This window comes from Perissodus microlepis, chromosome 17 (assembly GCF_051167445.1).
Source record: "Perissodus microlepis isolate ML-2025 ecotype Zambia chromosome 17, ASM5116744v1, whole genome shotgun sequence".
Taxonomy (NCBI): Eukaryota; Metazoa; Chordata; class Actinopteri; order Cichliformes; family Cichlidae; genus Perissodus; species Perissodus microlepis.
In genome coordinates, this window is record NC_140477.1 from 29,281,194 (window position 1) to 29,299,893 (window position 18,700).

Genomic DNA, 18,700 nt, shown 5'->3' on the forward strand with positions numbered 1-18,700 from the left:
CATTTAAAGGATTGCAGACCATTGCTAAGACTTTGTTACTCAAGTGGTGAACAGTAGTGAATCTTTCCAGGAGTGGCCAGCCTACCAAAATTACCGAGCATCAACAGCCTACCCAGAGCAACATCTAAAGAGATGCAGATGTCACTTGCCTCAATTAAGGTCAGAGTTCATGATTAAACTATAAAAAAGAGCCTGGACAAAAGCCGAAGACTAAAATCACTGCTGAACAAACAGAGCACAAAGGTTGATCTCACATTTGCCAGAAGACATCAAGACCTATAGGAAAACATTCTGTGGACTGATGAGACAAAAGCTGAACCTTTTAGAAGGTCTGAGTCCCGTTACAGCTGGCTCGAAAAATATGTTGGTGGTAGTGTGATGGTCTGGGGTTGCTTTGCTTCTTCAGGGTCTGGATGACTTGCTGCAATTCTGCTCTCTACCAGAAAATCTTGAAGGAGAATCTCCTACCATGAGTATGTGCCCTGGGCCTCAGGCTCACTTGGGTTAAGCAGCTGGATAATGATCTGAAACACAACAGCAAGTCCAGCAATTTAAAAAAATAAGAAAAAATAGTCCTTCCAAAAAATTTGGCTTAGTCCAAGTTTAGTATGATTGATATGCTTTGTGACATTAAACAGCCCATTCATGCTGGAAAACCCTCCAGTGTCGCTGAATTAAAACAATTTCCAATTATCACAAACATTTGATTGCATTTCTTCCTGCCAGTGGCAGCACAACCAGTTTATTAGGTCTTGGAGGAATTAATTTTTTGCATAGGGTCAAATAGATTTGGAAAGAAAAATTTTGCGTTTGCTCAGGATATCTTTGTCTTATATTTTACTTTCATGATCTGAAACATCAGATCAACAAATAAGTGTGAAAAACAAAGGAAAAAAGTAAGAAATTCTGTAGGGGGAAATACTTTTTCAGAGCACTGTAAATGTATAAGCATCACCTGATCTCAAGGTGAACACATTGTTAGATGAAACCTTGAAAGGTCTCATCCTCACAGTGATGAGACATCATAGCTTGTGTCTGGGCTCTCAATGAGCAGCTAGGCCATCCTTCGTAGAGCCAAAGTAAACTATGCCAAACAAAAAAAAAAGTCAGTGACTTTCAAAATGTTCCACTGGGCTTTGTCTTCCACAGGACTCCCAAAACATTGAGAACTCATCAATTCAATACAATGATTTTAAATCGAGGACAAATCAGACTTGGGGAGGCTGTGTTTGGGGATAGATTTAAAAAGCCACTTTATAATCACACAGTCAAGGGTATCCATATCACTGTAATGTTAGAACTGTTGATATATTGAGAGTATCAAAGAGCTTATTAAAATCTGAATCAGCTTTATTGACCAGGTATGTATATACATACATTACTATTGCTTTGCTTTTTCTGCCTATTTTCATGATGTAAATGCAGCGGTGCAGAAAACCTTTAAACTTGGTGAAAATATTCAGCTGTGGGGTTCTTTCAAGTGAGTTGCACTTCTCTCTTCCACAGAGAGAAATACCACTGTATTTGCAGACACATTGCTAACCTCTCCTGGCTCCATAATATGTGTGGAAGAGGATTCATTTTCCACCAACGTATTGATCCTCTACATGCATGGAGGCTACTGTATATGGGCCTGTTTGAAGTTCTGGGAAAGTGTCAGCACTGCAGGCCTGTGTAGCTTTCCATCGACATTCGTGAAACCTCAACTTCATTCAAAAGAATCAGGATAAATCCAAAGGTTGGGAACACATGGCAACATCACAAGAAGCTGATTTAGGATAGAGTCAGAGGGTTTGTTCACCCAAAATCCAAGAGTACAAACTGACTTTATTCTTACAATCTTAGTAATATCAAAGACCTTCCTCATGGTCATAACACATTGTATTCATCGGCATTTAAAGTTTGTGCGTTAAACCAAAGTGATCAAAGTCATGGAAAGCTTCCTAATAAGTAATTAAGTGGGCCTTGAGTGGAGATTTATGTGGAATCACATTTTTAATGATTTGGGCAATGTTCATACTAAGCTAGAATACCATTGAAAGCATGATAAAGACATGCAAGATCTCAAATATTAAAACACTTTAACTTATAGGTTTTAAAACAGTAAGATGTTCCATGTAATATTTTACAGTTTTCATCAAGCATTAACAGTAAAGCAACAAATTTTTGGCTGGTTTTGGCTCCATAATTTTCCTCTGGTCATTGAGTGGATCAATAGCCCACACCTTGAGAACGACTAACATGTACTAAAACATCTGATGTGTTCTAGTTATTGTTGTTTGTTTTGTTTTTGTTTTTTTTACTTAACACATTATTACTTCTGTGGTTTTGTCATACAATCTTTAAATTGAGGCAACACTTCCCTAAAAGTCATGCCATGTAACTCACATGAGATTTCATCCTTGAACAAATTAAAGCCAAAGTGGCCTTGTGGCTTATTGGTGCTTTAAGCTACTTGGTGTCACATATTTGATTTAATAACTGGACACACACGCACACTCTTTGGTGGCTGTGGGACCAGCCGTGCGTCACCCCGTGCCAAAGTAGCTTACTTCGGGCTTAGCTGCCAGCCTCCTGCTTCCCTCCTCCATCATTACTGGTCCCATCATCAGTGATGCAGTGGAGAATGCTGTACACCCCAGTCTATCTTGTTAGGGCAGATTAGCCACTAATATACAGGCAGAAAAGAAGCCTCTTCATCTAATGCTGTTCACCACACACTCCTGATCCTGTCCTTCCTCCCCTCAGATGCCTGACATCTTAATATTATAAATACTGAATACGGGAGATCTTGCTAAGTGCTCACTCGGTGGGTCATTAGTCCCGTAAAGAGCCACTGGAGAGGAGTTTTTGGTCTCCGCCAAGACGCCTCACTGAACACATGGATTATTCCATCCTAAAAAATTGTGATAAATGGATTCTCTGGCAGATTATGCTCTTCACTTTCAAATATAACACTGAATGAGGGAGAGCAGATGTCTTTTCAGAACAGCAAAAACATTTAGATTATTTTATTTATTTATTTATTGTTTGGCCAATGAATCCCCTCAATCGTTTCCTTCATCTTGCACACCTTCACTTAATAACATGAATATTTAACACGAGCAAATGGGAAGAGAAAACCTTGTTTATCTTTAGTAAAGACACACTATGTACATGTCTTTCCTCTGCTTTTTACAGCATCAAGGGAAAAGAGTAAAACAGATGGTAAAATATTATTAAAATGTCTTTACTACCAGATAGAATGTGACCCTACTTTTCTCATTTTTTATTTATTTATTCTATTTATTTCAAGGATTCAAGGAGCTTTATTGTCATTCGCATCACATGTTAACATGAGGTGGAACGTAATTATGTACACACGGTCCCGGAGTGAAAAGAAACTAAATAATGAAGAAACAGAATTTTTAAAGTAATAAATAAATAGTTGTTTTTTTCTTTTTTGTTTGTTTGTTTTTTAACAAACAGGAATGACAAGTAATAAAAAATACAATAAATAATACTATAAGTAGAGTGCAACAACCTGAGTACCAGTATGGAGTATGGGTTTAGAGTGTAGGTATAAATATAGGTGTAAATACTTTAGCAGCAAAGGGCATGATGACCAGCACTGATAAAGTGACAGTGTCATTAAGTGTCAGTAGTTAAGGGGCTACAATAGCAGTTCTTGTCCATTTATGTATTGCGAGTCTCACAGCTTCTGGAATGAAGCTGTTTCTCAGTCTGGTGGTTTTGCATTTGATGTTCCCCAACCTCTTGCCTGAGGGGAGCGGGACAAAGAGTGGGTGTGCTGGGTGAGTGGGGCCCTTCATGATGCAGGTGGCCCTCTTCCTGCATCTGGAGGTGTATATGTCTGTGACGGTTGGGAGGCTGCCTCCGACAACTCTCTGTGCAGCCTTCACCACCCTCTGTAGAGCTTTCTCTCTGCCACAGTTATTTATTTTCAACATAAGTAAACAACATATTGCATGTCTTTAAAAAATTTTTCAACAATTCCTGGCTGGTTAATGCATCCTAAGATGGCAAATTATCCACCAGTCAAAATGCACATGAGATTACTTTCAATTATAATCTCAGTTCTTAATAAAAAATACTTAAAGAAGGCATCGACCTACTGATTCCTCCTGGAATGTCTCTCTTTTAAAAGGGGACTTGTTTTTTTTACTCTTTAACTCTTAAAGCCTACTTTGAGTAAAGACTGTGTGCATCAGAAGTTAGTGAGGGTGGTCTCTGCCTACGCAGCTACCCTCGGATAAGCCCAGAAACTATTTTAATGGTCTGATTATGTCGTTAATGGTATATACTAAGGTGTCAAAAGTCATTATTAAGAGTACCGGGATATCGTCTTTATGGTTAGTCATTAGATTTACATTTTGAATAGAAAAAAAAAGTTCTTAATTCATACTTTAAACATTAAACAGTTTAATTGCAGTTCTGCATGTTTCCACTGGAGGGCAGTGGAACACCGCATTTGTCCACACCAGAGGTCGAATTTTTGGAAAGTGCAGGCCGCTGAGCTCTCCATCCATACCGCTGGAAATGCCTGACTTTGTTTGAGTCAAGAATGGCATTTCAAGTAGGACGAATGTGATTTTTGTCTCTTGATGTGAGCAAACCTGAAACAAACATTTGCACTTTATAAACAATGTTTCACTTGTTTTTAAAAAACAAACAAACATGTTTTGATTGACATTCATGAATACCACAAAATATCTAGGTCTTTAAGACATATTTCAGTTGAGGTTTTCTGTTTATTTGAATTGTTCCTCTCTACTTAATTTGATTTTTATGAATTGTAATCCATTTTTAAGAACACTCGCATTAAATAGATAAATACATAGATTTCTGTTTAAAAGAAAACTTATTTTATTGTTATCTAAGGCTAAAAAAGAGTGAAAATTTGGTGTTTGTGAAGCCACAGAATGGCTCAGTTCAGGTATTTAGCAATAAAATGTCTCAATAATGTATTATTTGGTGCTCTGTTTAGGAAATGTGCTTTCCATCCATCCGACTCCATCATCCGTCAGCCATCAGTAAAGGGAACAGATTCACAGCTGATTCTGTGAGACAAACACATGGAGGTCTGCTGTGTTTCAGGCCCAGAGACACCACATCACTGTACTTTTTTTTTCCTTTTGCAGACCTGAAGGACTTTGTTTCTCCAGGTCATGTCCTGAGCCTGCAGTGTTGCAATAAGAGAAAAAGTGTGAAAGAAAAAGAATAGCAGTGGGAGGGGGAGAGAGAGGAAGGCTGCTAGAGGGAAAAGAAAAAGAAGACCTTTAGTCCTTGAAGGTGCGGGTCTCTCACTAGTTCGTGAGGTCAACGGCAGCAGCTGTCCTGCTTGACCGACTCTGATGAAGCTGCAGATTTCTCGCCTTCATGAATCATCCCACTCCCCATTCTCCTCCTCCTCTTCCTCCTGCTCTGCTCCCACCTGGACTTCTTTTCACAAAGAGGGGATTCCTCCTCTTAGGCCTCTTTCTTCAGCACTGAGGCAATCAGACTGTTGAACACGCGGAGGGAGATGAGACATTTTAAATTAGTGTTAGGAGAGGGGGAGACAGAGAGAGGGAGAAGAAGAAAATGACATTTTTCATTTTCTACAATAAAAGGTACTACATTGAATTCTCGGAGCATGACAATACAGAGGAGTAAGTAATGGAATAGGAGCAGACGTGGTGCCTGTGTGTTAGTGGATAATGAGGAATTTAAAGATGTATAGTCCTCTGCTGCCATTCAATCACACTCTCACCCCGCTGCTGTCACTGGCCCTCGTCTCAGTGCTGTCACAATACTCCACAGGGACTCAAACTTCTTCTGCTGGAAGACACATTTGTAAAATAATTTCTGGGGCCATTCAACACTGGTCTTTAGGGGGTTTGGGTTATCAGCTAATCAAGAAAATTGGACCCTTGTACTACACTTCTAATGTCCTCCAAGCACTGTATTTATCTGCAGTTTTGACTTTTACAGGAACCGCAGTGGCAGAGTAGACCAGTGCCCTGCAGCCTCCTAACGGGGAGGGTCCTTAAAGAAACTACAAATAAGGGTCATTAAAGGACTGCATGGAAATCAAAAACCACCACTGAAAATCTTTCTCACGGCTCCCCCGTGACAGAAGAGTGTTTGAATGAGACAGATGATGAGGACTTGGTTCTCCTGTTAGTGATAATATCTTGTGGAATCTTGGAGAAAAGATACAGAAGTATTTTACCATCAAAGAAAGTAGTGAAAGGGGGCAGTCCTTTACTTGGGATTCTCCAAAAACATTATGCAAAATATATCAAGTTGGGACTGTCTATCTCTTGAGTTATTGCTGCCTAAGACAAAATAGCCAGCTGACATGATAAATATAATCCCCTTTTAAGTAATCAGTGATCTAAAATCAAACAAAATGTCTTTCAGAGGCACGTAATATATGACTTCATGATTCAAAGTGCTTCACAGATATGCATGAAAATAGATAGTAAGCAAACCAACCATATTTTCTTTCATTTACATATATGCAATTTAAATGGAAACTCTTTTAGGGAAGAGGTTTAAGAGTATTTCATCAAGTCCAGGTCTGTTAAAGTGTAACCAAGGTATTAAAAAATAAATATTAAGATACAAAACTCTCAAGTTATCCTCAAAAAATATGAAGGAAAAGCATAAACCTCGTTATTTTTGATTGGATTGGTGCAAAAACAGACAGATGTTCTGCTTGGCTAAATTGATAGTATATTATTTTTAAGTGTAAAACAGTTTAAAGTTCACTTCTCTTTTCATATAGAATATATTACATTATTTCTATACCATACACATCATAACCAGGCGATAAGGCAAATAGTGGCCACACATTGGCCCATTACAGACTATAATATACATATGTTTGATTGTTTGTTTGATTGTTTGTTTGATTGTTTGTTGGTTTGTTTTTGTGCCCTTTTTTGTCCACTTGAATCCAGCTTCTTTGCTATTTATCATTCTTATTGTTTTTCATTTGTAGTGTACGTAACACATTCAGTTAATATAAATTTCAAATCAGCTTTTTTTTCCCACACAGAGCTACACATCTCAAGGAACTAAAACATGATTAAGAAAAGAATGTGCCGTACAGTATTGTCATACTAAGTGAACACTTGGTTATATTTTGCCAACTTGCAGGAAATTTTTGCACAGTTTGTACCATTTTTGCATTAATGCACTTGAACACTTTATATTAACACTTGTGTTTTTATGGTATTTTACCGTAATTTTTGTGACTGCAAAGTTGTTTTCATATTTCCAGCGGTTGTGTAATCCAGAACTGTGTTAGGGTTTTGGCTAGCAAAGGGCTTCCATTGTGATCCATGTATTTAAGAGGCACAAAGCCACTGTTCATCTGTAGGGGAATTTATAAAAAACTGTGAATATGTTTTAAAAGTTGTCATTCAAAGAATAGAGGAAATGCAAGAAAGCGAGCAGGAGCAAGGACATGCAGTTATATTTTGGAGTAATAAACTCTTCTTGGAGATAACAGTATAACCAAGAGCTAAGAATAATATTGTGTCGTGTATTCTTTACAGCACTGCAACACTTTGTTTATTTTTTACAGTAGATTACAGCTGTAAAAAAAAGCAGCTTAATCTAGCTGTCAGTACTTTAGTGTGATGCAAGAGGGGAAAAAATCTTGGTGTACACCCCAAATTTGAATTTTGTAACCCTTTAATATTATTTCCAAGAGCTGGTGTGACCCTTCACCTTCCCCCACCCTACTACTCTCTCCACCCTCGCCCTCCTTAAAAACATATATTTAGTGTTTGCGGTCAAAAGAAAGACTTTCCACAAATTTGATCCAGCTGTGATGCTTTTGCTTGCTGTAGAGCAAAATACAGCCCTTAGCACAACACTGCGCACGATAATTACATTATAACAACATTATTTATATTCTTAAATAACGTGTTGCAGACATCACATGCTCAAGTGTGTCAACACAATCACGTGCATTCAGGCTTTCACTTTCTGTGCTCACACTGACAATAATAACCATAGCATTTGCAAACTATAGGTTAGCGCATTATAAAGTGACATAACCACACAGTAATTTCAACTTCAGAAATCCTGTCAAGAACCAAAGGGCCCGTCTACAGAGGGCAGAAAAATTCTTTACTGTTACAACCATAAACACTGTTTTGACATAATTGCTGCCCTGAGAGTGCATGAAGTGGAGAGTGAACCTCATTTATTAGATTCTTAACGTCCCCAAGGGGCTGTTTTCCCTCACAGCGAGCAGTCATTAGAAAGCTCATACACACAGCAGGAAGCCTCAAGACAAAATGCAAACATGTTAGCGCATCATTATTCTGTGTACCTTTCAAGTTGTCCCTAATGGCACATTGTTTCCTTTATTTCCTCCTTTGCATTTTGGCAGAGATATTAATGTTCAACTATTTTTTGCTCTGTAGATACAGTACAAACTTCTTTTTTAAAAAATATAAAATGCACAAAGCTTGTTACATTCTTCTTGTTATCCAGTTTTAGCAGCTCTGTTGTCAAACAATGTTAGGATGTAACCTTCAAATGTTCAGTTCACTTCCAATTTGGATTTTTTTCACCTAATGAGTTTGTGTGTTGTTTTTCTTTTCTTTTTTTCACCCTCTAGCTGATTATTGAATCACAGCCACAAAGAAGGCAAAGGGTTCAGAGTAGAGAGAGGCTGTGCAGCCAGTCATCAGAACATCCTTCAACTCATGTGGATGAAAAGGATGAATGTTCTGGAAGTGTTCAAGGCCAAAGTGAGAGATGAGAGGAATGTGTTGATTTGCTAATGGAGCAGAGGTGACAGAGAGCATACAGCAACCTTTGAACAAAAACACTTCCGCCATGACCTCTTTTTTCCTTTTTTTTAATAGAAGATTTTTCTTACACTTTGCTTCTGTTCCCTCTTGCCTTTCCCAATTGTCATCTTTCCATCTGCATTCCTCCATGCATACATAAATATTTGAGTCACCACTTATGGCTGATATTTTCTAAGTCTTCAGCATTCTATTGTTATAGCCTCAGTTACTCTGAAGATGCAGGGACGAGCACATTGTGCACCCAAAGGAAATTTCCTTCCAACAACAAAATTACATTCGGATACAAAAACAGGCGTGCAAGCCCAAGAGTACAAATGTACGCTCTAACACACACACAAACTCTCCCATCGGTATATAAGTGCATATTAGCATGCACGCAGACAGACACTTGTGAAAATAGATGTTCTCACAAAGCTTGCAAAATTCCATTACACTGAAAAACTCCCGACTCAAAAAAATAAAAAAGGGATTTGGGTTAATTTAGTAAATACAGGGTCAGAGCTTGCCACAAGAGCTGAGAGGAGGTGAGGTGCATCTGCTCGGGCTCCTGTGTTTGCACATGTGTGTGCGTGTGGAAGAATCGCTGACTGTGTGAAGCAGGGAGTCCTGGCGGCAGCAGCTACCAGCAGCGGCAGTCTAAAACCCAGCCACGCTCTCCAGAGATAGCGCTTCTTTCTCATTTGCTCTGGCCCTATTTTAATAATAGCTGTGCATAAGTAATTTCTAAGAGGCCAGGCAGGCACATGGGCACGAGTGGAGGGGAGGAGGGGGGGAAATTAAACTCATTTTATCTGTGAGCAGGTGGATTCCTATTTATCATTAACATGCATAGAATTTGCACAATGTTATTTCTTGCTGCTTCCACTGATGGCACGTCATCCAAATAATGTCAGAGGAGGGTCTGCCCCCCCCCTTTTTTTTTCTTTTTTTTTTTTTTTTGCTTATGCTGGAGTGAAATTCATAGATAAAGGTACTAGGGAGCTTTTTTTTCTTGCAATTTTCTGCAAACGGAAACTAATTCTGGGAAGCTTCTTATTACAGTGCAGGCTCATTTGGTTTGCATTAAAAGAGGGACAGGAGTGACATTAGGATTTCTGCCAGATTTCCAGGAGATGCTCCAACATTCACTCTTATATCATTAGTAACGCTCCTCCCCCCTGCCTTTTTTTTTTTTAAACAGAAGCCCCCTTTCCACTTTTAACTGGCATTAAACAATCTCAAGTCATTATTGAGCCAATAATAAAACTGGAATATATTTGACTTCCTGATTTAGATCCTATCAAAATATTGGAATGTAAATGTGTAATTCTGAACGCATGATATGAAGGTTAATAATTGCTGTATATTCTCAGGGTGCTTTAAGCATAATTCAGCAGCAGGATTATTTGTCATTTATTTAAAATTAGCATTGGTCTTTCTTCATCTGTTTGCATTATTGATCTTTTTTTTCTTTTTCTTTTTCTTTGTTTTTTTTTTTTTTTTTTTGCACCACATCCAGAGCTATTTCTAGTTTATCTAAATTTAACGTGCTGCCCTTCAGATGCAATGAGGGCTTTGTCAATGAGTCAACATGTTCAGATTGACAGATTCTGCCCAATCGTTAAGCTTACCAAACATTTATGATGCAGGAAACAGACGATTGATGATCAAAACAACTTAAACGGTCAACTGATTATTATTATTTTTTTATTCTTTAATTTTGTAATTTTAAGCATCAAACTTCATGTTTCAGTTTCATGTTCCCCCAAAGACTTTGTAAATCAATCAAATCAATATCTAAAAAATAAAAAAACAAACATGAAACTTCAGATCAAAGCGCATTTATAACTGAGCCCTCTTCAATCACCCTTCCTGTCACCTCAGCATCCCATGCTGTTGTCATGTAGAGGAACAACATCACGCGCCCACTTTGCCGAGGGGGATCATGGGAGACGCATCTGCAGGCGGGATTATACTCTCTGTGACCAGTCATTCACACCAGTGTTTACGGCGATGAGTAGCGAGATGATGATGTGTGTCTCTGTCTCCTTTTCTCTTTCCCCCCCCTGACAAATAACAGCATGGCAGCTCATGGCAGCTTCCAGGGCTCCTCCTGACAGCCAGCCAAGCAGCCAAGCAGGCAGGCAGTCAGCCATTGTTTTGTAATGTGTTTCACTCTGCCAGCGCTGATCCTTGCTAAGGTACTTACCACGCCATTGTTGTCTAAGTATGCTATTTTCTGGCTGGGCACCTCCACTATAGAATAGGGCGCTTTCTCCCCCTTTTTTCTTTCTTTCTTTCTTTCTTTTTTTTTTTTCAAAAGAGAGGTTTGTTACAGTCACCGTCATACTAATCCCGGTGTGTGATATGTATATGTGTCAACACAGAGAAAGGGAGCGAGAGGGAGAGAGGGGAGTCTTAACCCATGAGAGAAGTGGTGTGAATGGCAGAGAGGCAAATAGACAGACAAGTCCCATTCAATCCTTACTGTCCTCCATGACATCAAATTACTGTTTATCAAAATAAGACGAGCAGTATAATAAGGATACTTTAGGAGTGTATCGACTAATGCGTCTCAAACGTGTACGGGCCTTATGGTATTTTCTGCAGAAACATTCACCAGCAGATTAAAGGAGCAGGGTCAGGGGAGGGCTATGAGCTGCCGCAGGGATTGATTATTAATTTGTGAGGTAAAGAGTCTTGTTAAAGCAGCTACGGCTACATCGTCTAATCCTAGAACTTTTAATTAGACATTATGCTAAGTGTTTATTTGCTTTCTTACTGGGAACTGGATGAGAAAGTTGATGTCAACCTTCCAGTGAAATATGAACTTAGCTTAGCGTAGCTAACCCAAAAAAGTAGAAGTGAAAGGGAAGAAGCTGGCATGACCCAAGCTGGACGTCGCTTCTAAATCAATTCTAAACAAGAGTCACTAACCATGAACTATTTTCTGATTCGCCATAGCTTTCTATTTTAGATTACATAGGACATATGAGAACAGGAAATCATCTGACCACATAGGTTCAAAGCTGAGTAGGAACCATTAGGTATAACCTTCCTAGCAAATATACATCAACTTTTTAGCAATTTTTCATTTCTCCAAATAAACATCCAAAACAATTGAGAATAATAGCTCCCACAAGGCCCTAAATTCTCAGAGACAATCCTTAAGATACACCTAATGTTTGCGAATGTAGCACCATAAGCTACATTTTAAGAATGGCATTTCTCTCGGCCGTGTGACAAATTAATGCACAATCTCCACTTTGATTAATCACCACTCAGGGGGACTTTTTATTTTCCCATTTCTGGTTAACTGTGCATATTTCACTCTGCCATTCTGATAGTGGAACAGGAAATCTGTGAGGAGCATTAATAAGCTTAATATAGAAACATATTTGAACCCTGGTCTTCCACTAAGTAGATTATAAACATTTATTATTGCATGTTATCATAATATCCTGCACAGCATATTGCAAAACTTCTGTGGGCCAGTTTTCCTCCCGGTGCAGTGGAAGATCATAGTTAATTCAGCAGCGTTATGGTAATGTAGAGGTCCCTATCGGTCCCGGCATCGCACATACTAACAAGCTTAGGATAAGCCCAGCCTGGAATGGTATGAGGTTTGAATTTCTGGAACCAACGCGGTCTCTGCAGCCAAATCTCGCTTCAGCAGAAACCAGTGGGGTGATTCCTCTGCTTAAAAAAATTAGTGCTAGTGCATATATTTTTTTTTGCAAGGAAAGGAGGTTTGATACCTTGCGAGGGGGGAAAAATGCACTGTATGTAAAAAAAAAAAAAAAAAAAATTTAAGGATGGCAAAAATCGTCTTGAGAGGGCTAATCAGCTGGCAACTCTGAAAAGCCTGTAAGGTGCATTAAGAGATTTATACACAGCGCAGGGGTAAAGCCTCACAACATTGTTGACTCATTTAAAGATGCCAACATCTCAACTTTGTGCACCGCTAACAAATGCACACATGTTAAGTTGGTGTACTCTGCACTTCTCCTGTCTCTGTAAATCGCAGTGTATCTGCCATAAGCATGTTATGCCCCGGGGCTCATCAGAACCATGTGATCCAGTGGCAGAGCTGCCACTATGAGACAACATGCTAAATCCTGTTTGTGAGACTTGACTGCTCTCAGCTCTTAGACTAATCTAACCACCCTCAACCTCCAACACCGGAGAGGAGCGTCTGTCGATCTGAGCGGAGGTGGGGGGAAGCCGGAGTGGAAAAAAGGTGCTGAGGAGTTGGGAAAAGGATACATTTGGGGGGGGGGGGGGGTCCTTCCATCAGTTAAGGGGAAATGAAGAGTGCAGAGGAAGTTCCTATGAACTTCCTGTTCATAAAAGACTATTAATGAAACTGATTATGCCTAGCACAAAACTAAAAGGGACTTCAATTCATAGCAATTCATATTATTTAAGTAGCAAAACTTGCTTCACCCTGCAGCCAGTTTTACAATGTCAGAATCGTAAATTTGTCAAACTGGACGCGATGTATGCCCATCACTGAAGCTACGATGCATTTCTATTCATACAATGCTATCAAACTATAACAAATTACCAGTGAAAAAGTGCAATCTTACAACAAGGCACAGGAAGAATTCCTGTGGCCGCAGTTTGACTTTACAGTGAATCATCAAAACCATAAGGTAGCTGTAATTTTGCTCCTCGCTCTATAGGTTCCCTGTCCTCCACAAAGTGTGCATTTTAAAACAAAACCATACATCAGCTGTCTGATCAAGCCTGACATGTCGTCAATGGCAGATGAATAAAGTTAGTATTTGACTCGCTTTGATTCTTCCTCGCTGTTTTCAGTTAACTGTCTTCTTCTGTGCCCGTCTCTCCGTCCGCATCTGTCTGTCTTCCATTTCTCTCTAAATGATAATTCAGAGCATCACAGATTTGGCACTTGTAGCAGGTCTCGCAGAAAAATTAATTAATGCAAACTCCAAGTGCTATCAAAATTATACATTTGGAGCGAGCGCAGATACAGAGAAAGAGAGCGAGGGGGAGAGAGAGAGAGAGATGTGAGGACGTTCTGGTCTCATTAAGAGAGCAGGCAGAGTGGAATTAGTCTGAATATAATGACAGGCCACACTATCTCATGTAAAAACAGCCCTGTTTTCCTCTCTCATTCATTGGCACTAGTAATTAGTTTTGGCCCTAAAACTGTCACCCTTTACTCTAGAAAAGGCAGATGTGATTTGAGGTGCAATTTAATCTTGCTTTAATGAAGAACTAATGGACGCATTGCAAATTACTTTTTCTCCCCCCTTCTCTTCCAACCCTCTGTGTGATTGAAGGGGGGGGGGGAGTGAAAAAAATCTATTTCCTGCTTTTGAAAAGATCAAGAGTATCTTTGATAATGGTGAGAGCGTCACCGGCAGCTTCATTGCATCGAGCCAACAAGCTCTTTTAGCCGAATCACAATTCAGTGGAGAGGAGGCCACAATTAGTGACAAAGCACAGAGAGCGCTGTGGGGCCCGGGCAAGCAGAAAGCCTCCCGGTGCTCCAGGCTCCTTGTTAGAAACAGGCCCTGGAGGTGTCACACAGGAACAATGAGGCCTGATAAATTACCCCTCAAAAAAAAAAAAAAAAAAAGATGTACTGCTAATTTTCAATTACACCTATAATGCATTCCCAATTGGAAAGCGAAATTGGACATGTGTGGAGGAGAACAAACAGCCATAGGCTCAACACTCGTCCCTCTGTTTGTGACACTGTCGCTCACTAAGGGCTTATGACATCCAGAGTCTATTAGCAATAAATGACACAGTGTTTAATGTGGCAGCTCGTTGGTGATTTGGCTCCACAGATACAGAAAGAGAAACATAGACAGAAGGGAGCAAATATTGGTCCCCAATAATATCTTGTCAATACATTAGATTTTTGTCAAAGGATAATCATTGGCAAAAGAGACAAAATTGCATTCTTATCTAATTTAGCCCAATTTCTAAAATGATGATGTTGTTTGGAAAATGAACATTTGTACATGCCTCTTTCAGAAGAGAGAAAAGAGAGGAGGAGATGTGTGTGTGTGTGTGAGAGAGAGAACTGCCTGTCTGCAGCTCTCTAAACCACTTAAGGGCCACTGTGTTTCAAACTGGCATCGCTAACGGATGATGTTGTAGAGAATATATCAAGGCCAAATAATAGTCCTTGAAATGGGTGAAAAGGGGATGTGAGAACTGAGGAGGGTCAGACATGTGGAACATGTGTATCTGTCTTTTTGTATGTGTGTGTGTGTCTGTGTGTTCGTGTATTTGACTACAGCCAGAGCTAGAAGGCAGAAAGCCTAATGGGAGTGGGCTTAACTCCTGCACACAGCCTCACTACATATCTGATTACTGGGACCAGTAATTTTCTTTCCTTAAATAAGGAAGAAATTGGATAGGATGAATGAAATTTGGCTGTCATATTGCAATGATGGTGCAGCAGGGAGATTATGTGTTTCACATAATCGTTCATCATTTCCCAACCAGTGTTCGGGCTTAGCATAATGGAATTGGTAAACTGGTTTAAATCAGAACGTGAGGACAGACTATCAGGCAGACTGTGAGGGTCTGTGGTAATGTCTTCAGACCAAACAGAATATTTTCACCACAGAGCTGCACGCGAGCTGAATTACACACAGTGCGAATACTACAGGAACACGGCGTTTTCATCTCCGCCTCATCACAGCGACAGAACACGTCGAAAGATACCTCAGCACATCCTGAAAGATGTACCTTTTTATTTTTTGCTATGTAAGAAAAATAAATAAATATTTAGATTCATGCACCTGGTTTTACATTTTTTTATACATGCATTTAAAGCTAAACAGTGTACATCATTAGTCATTTCACCTAATACCAAAGTGTACTGTCTTATTCTGAAAGAATTTATCCTTGGATCAAAGCTCACTAGAACAAAACATAAAACTGCAATTAAGAAAAAAACAGATTATTATAAATCCTTATGGGGTGTATTGATTTAAATTCAGCCTGTGATTATTATGTTCCACATAACACATTAAACCACTGTGCTTTTAGGGTAAATCCATATACTGTATGTTTATTTTTTACGACTTCACATTATTCTTTATTGAATTGTATTTGGACACAGTGGACGTTTTGAAGAAATAAATGTCATAATTAATTCAATTATATTATTTTTTGTTTTGTTTTGTTTTTGTTTTTCAGGCATGTGTTGACATAGCCCTTTGAAAGGTCATTTTGGAAAAAAGACCATTTCAAATAAATCTTTGGTGTTTAAAGTGTAGTGAATTATATGATGAAATAATTGCTGTCTGATAAATAAATACTGTGATTTTAATATTAAACTTAACCTTAAGATTTAAAAAATATACATTGTCAGCACCTGTTGAAGTGTTAAGCAACACTTACATGGTTCCGAGTACATTTCTGTGTCTACAGTCAGTATATCTTTACATAATTCACACACAGTTACACACAATGATATAAGAAGACAAATGTTCACTTTCTATGTGTTTCAGTTCTTTCTTCTTAAAAAAAAAAAAAGATCATTGTCATATGCGTCATTCTGTGAATTTTTACTGAAATTCTGTTCATCTGGGAGTAAAAAAATCTTTCCAGGTATTTTAGTTGAATTTTGATGTTGGGGCTTTCCTCTTTATTTGCAACCGTGCAAACAGATATGACCACCAATTTGTTGCAAGTGATCCTTTGGGGTTTTTAATAACTAAACAAATATCCAACTGACATTTCCGAACTGACACAAAATGAATCTGTTCTCCATCCAACTTGACGTGTATCGATGAACAAAAATACTAGCTTGCAAATATCAGTGTACACTGTGTACACACTGATGTTATATTGCTGAGGATGATTTATAGTTTATCTCTGGTGCAGTCTGATGGTCTTATCAGAAATAATACAGAATCTGCTGCACAGTGATAGCAGACCTCAAGAGAATAACTAATCGCCACTAGGTGTCACAGTGGCTGTTTGTAAAAGATGAGCCAGCACCTGCTCTCTGTTTGTCTGTCTGCCACATTCAGTGTAGAGTCTTATGTGTTACATGTTCCTCTAACAAATCTACAGAGTAACCCTGCCAGGGAGCTTTTAGAAAACTATACCTAGATAAATAAATGATCAAAAGATACACTCAAATTAGGCGTATTTTTCCTGTGAAAACGGGGATAAAATAACATTGGATTCAAGCACCATTAGCTGGAAGCAAATGTCACCTGCACTGGATGTGAAGGTATTCTCAGTACTTGAGATATTTTGACAATTCTGAACATTTTTTGGTCAGCTGTTTTGTATTACACGGCTTTTATACACTTTTCTCTGTGCAGGAGAAATGAAGATCTCTTAAAAGGTAATGTGAACTTGGCTACCTGTGATAAATCATTATACAAATGAGCCAAACTTACTAATGTGAACACAAGGAAATAGGCCATTGCATCGGAAAAAGAATAATGAATACTGCATTACTCCTCAGAATGCACACTAGGGGAGAGATGTGCTAAAGAGTTCTCTTCTTCCCATATCTTTTTAGCACAACAAAATGATAAAAATACAGAAACTCTGAATTTTAGAGAACTGTAGCTTTTGCTGTTAATACAGCAGTTTACTGATTACTCATTATGTTGTACTACACACCAATGTATGTCAGTTGGCTGATAACAGAAACACTGAAAATAAGTTTGTCAGTAAGGCATTGCACCACAGGTTTCTGGAACACTATGCAAAATAAACCCCATCTGTTGTGTTTTCCAAAATATTTTGGTAATATTATAATTAACATTACAAAACCTGTGCATGTGCCCGGTGGCTAGAATATCTATTTGGGGTCTTTTTTTTTGGAAGCGCACCAATTATTTTAGTAACTACTGTCATCATTCTGGAAGAATGAACTTTCATCAGGACCATAAATGCTTCACTGTAGGACAAATGTCATCACTCTGTATGACTTTGAAGTGACTTGTGCGTACAATGGCAATGCAGGGATTGAAAAGGGAATCACTGGACCAAATCCCCACCTGTAAAAAAAGAGGCGAACAGTCAGAACTCTTTGCAAAAATGAGGTGAGGTCCCTGTATTCTTCTTTTTTTCCCTTCTTCCAAGGCACCACAAGTTTGCCTTTTCAGAGCTATTCATCATACTGTTTAATTTTTCCCTGCTGCTCAGTACACTGCTACATTTTGTTATACCTGAGAAGATGTAGTTTCATAGGCAAGTAAAGCTGGATTTTTTTAAATGGGTTTAAACACTGGAAATTAAAAAACTAAAAACTGGAGCATGTATCTCTTAAGTTTGAATCTCGCACCACAGAGATATGCACAGCAAATGTCTTTTTTTTTTTTTATCATAGTCTAACCACAGGTGAACAAAGCATTTGACCCTTTTTCTACAACTCTCATTACTAATAATGTTTACTATTAGAGCAGCGTTTCAAGCTGTATCCCAAAAAAAGAGACCTACATTTATATTCTGATAGTGCACTTTTTAATTTTTTTTTTTACAATTTCATACAAATTTAGAACTGTTGACAGTAGAGTCCAGGAAAGCAATTCTGAAGTAGCAGCAGATAGTTGCCCTTCCTTAAGGCGGGTACTTCCTGTTAAGATGGTGTTTTTCTGTTCCACCCTCACCTAGTGCCTGCTCAAAGGGATACGTTTGATTGTTGGGCTTTTCATTCTAGTGCTTTAAGCTCTTTACCTTGCAGGGTGAAGTGCCGTGAGGTAACATTTGCTATGATTTGGCAGTATGTAAATAAAATGAACCTTAATTGAATTCCATCAGAAATTGACTGTCTAAGTTTGTGTTTTTTGGTTTTTTTTTTCGGTACTCCACTACATTTCCAGAGTAAATATTGCTCCTAAATATTACATAATCAGACCAAACGTTTTGTGTTACAATCCTTCCAC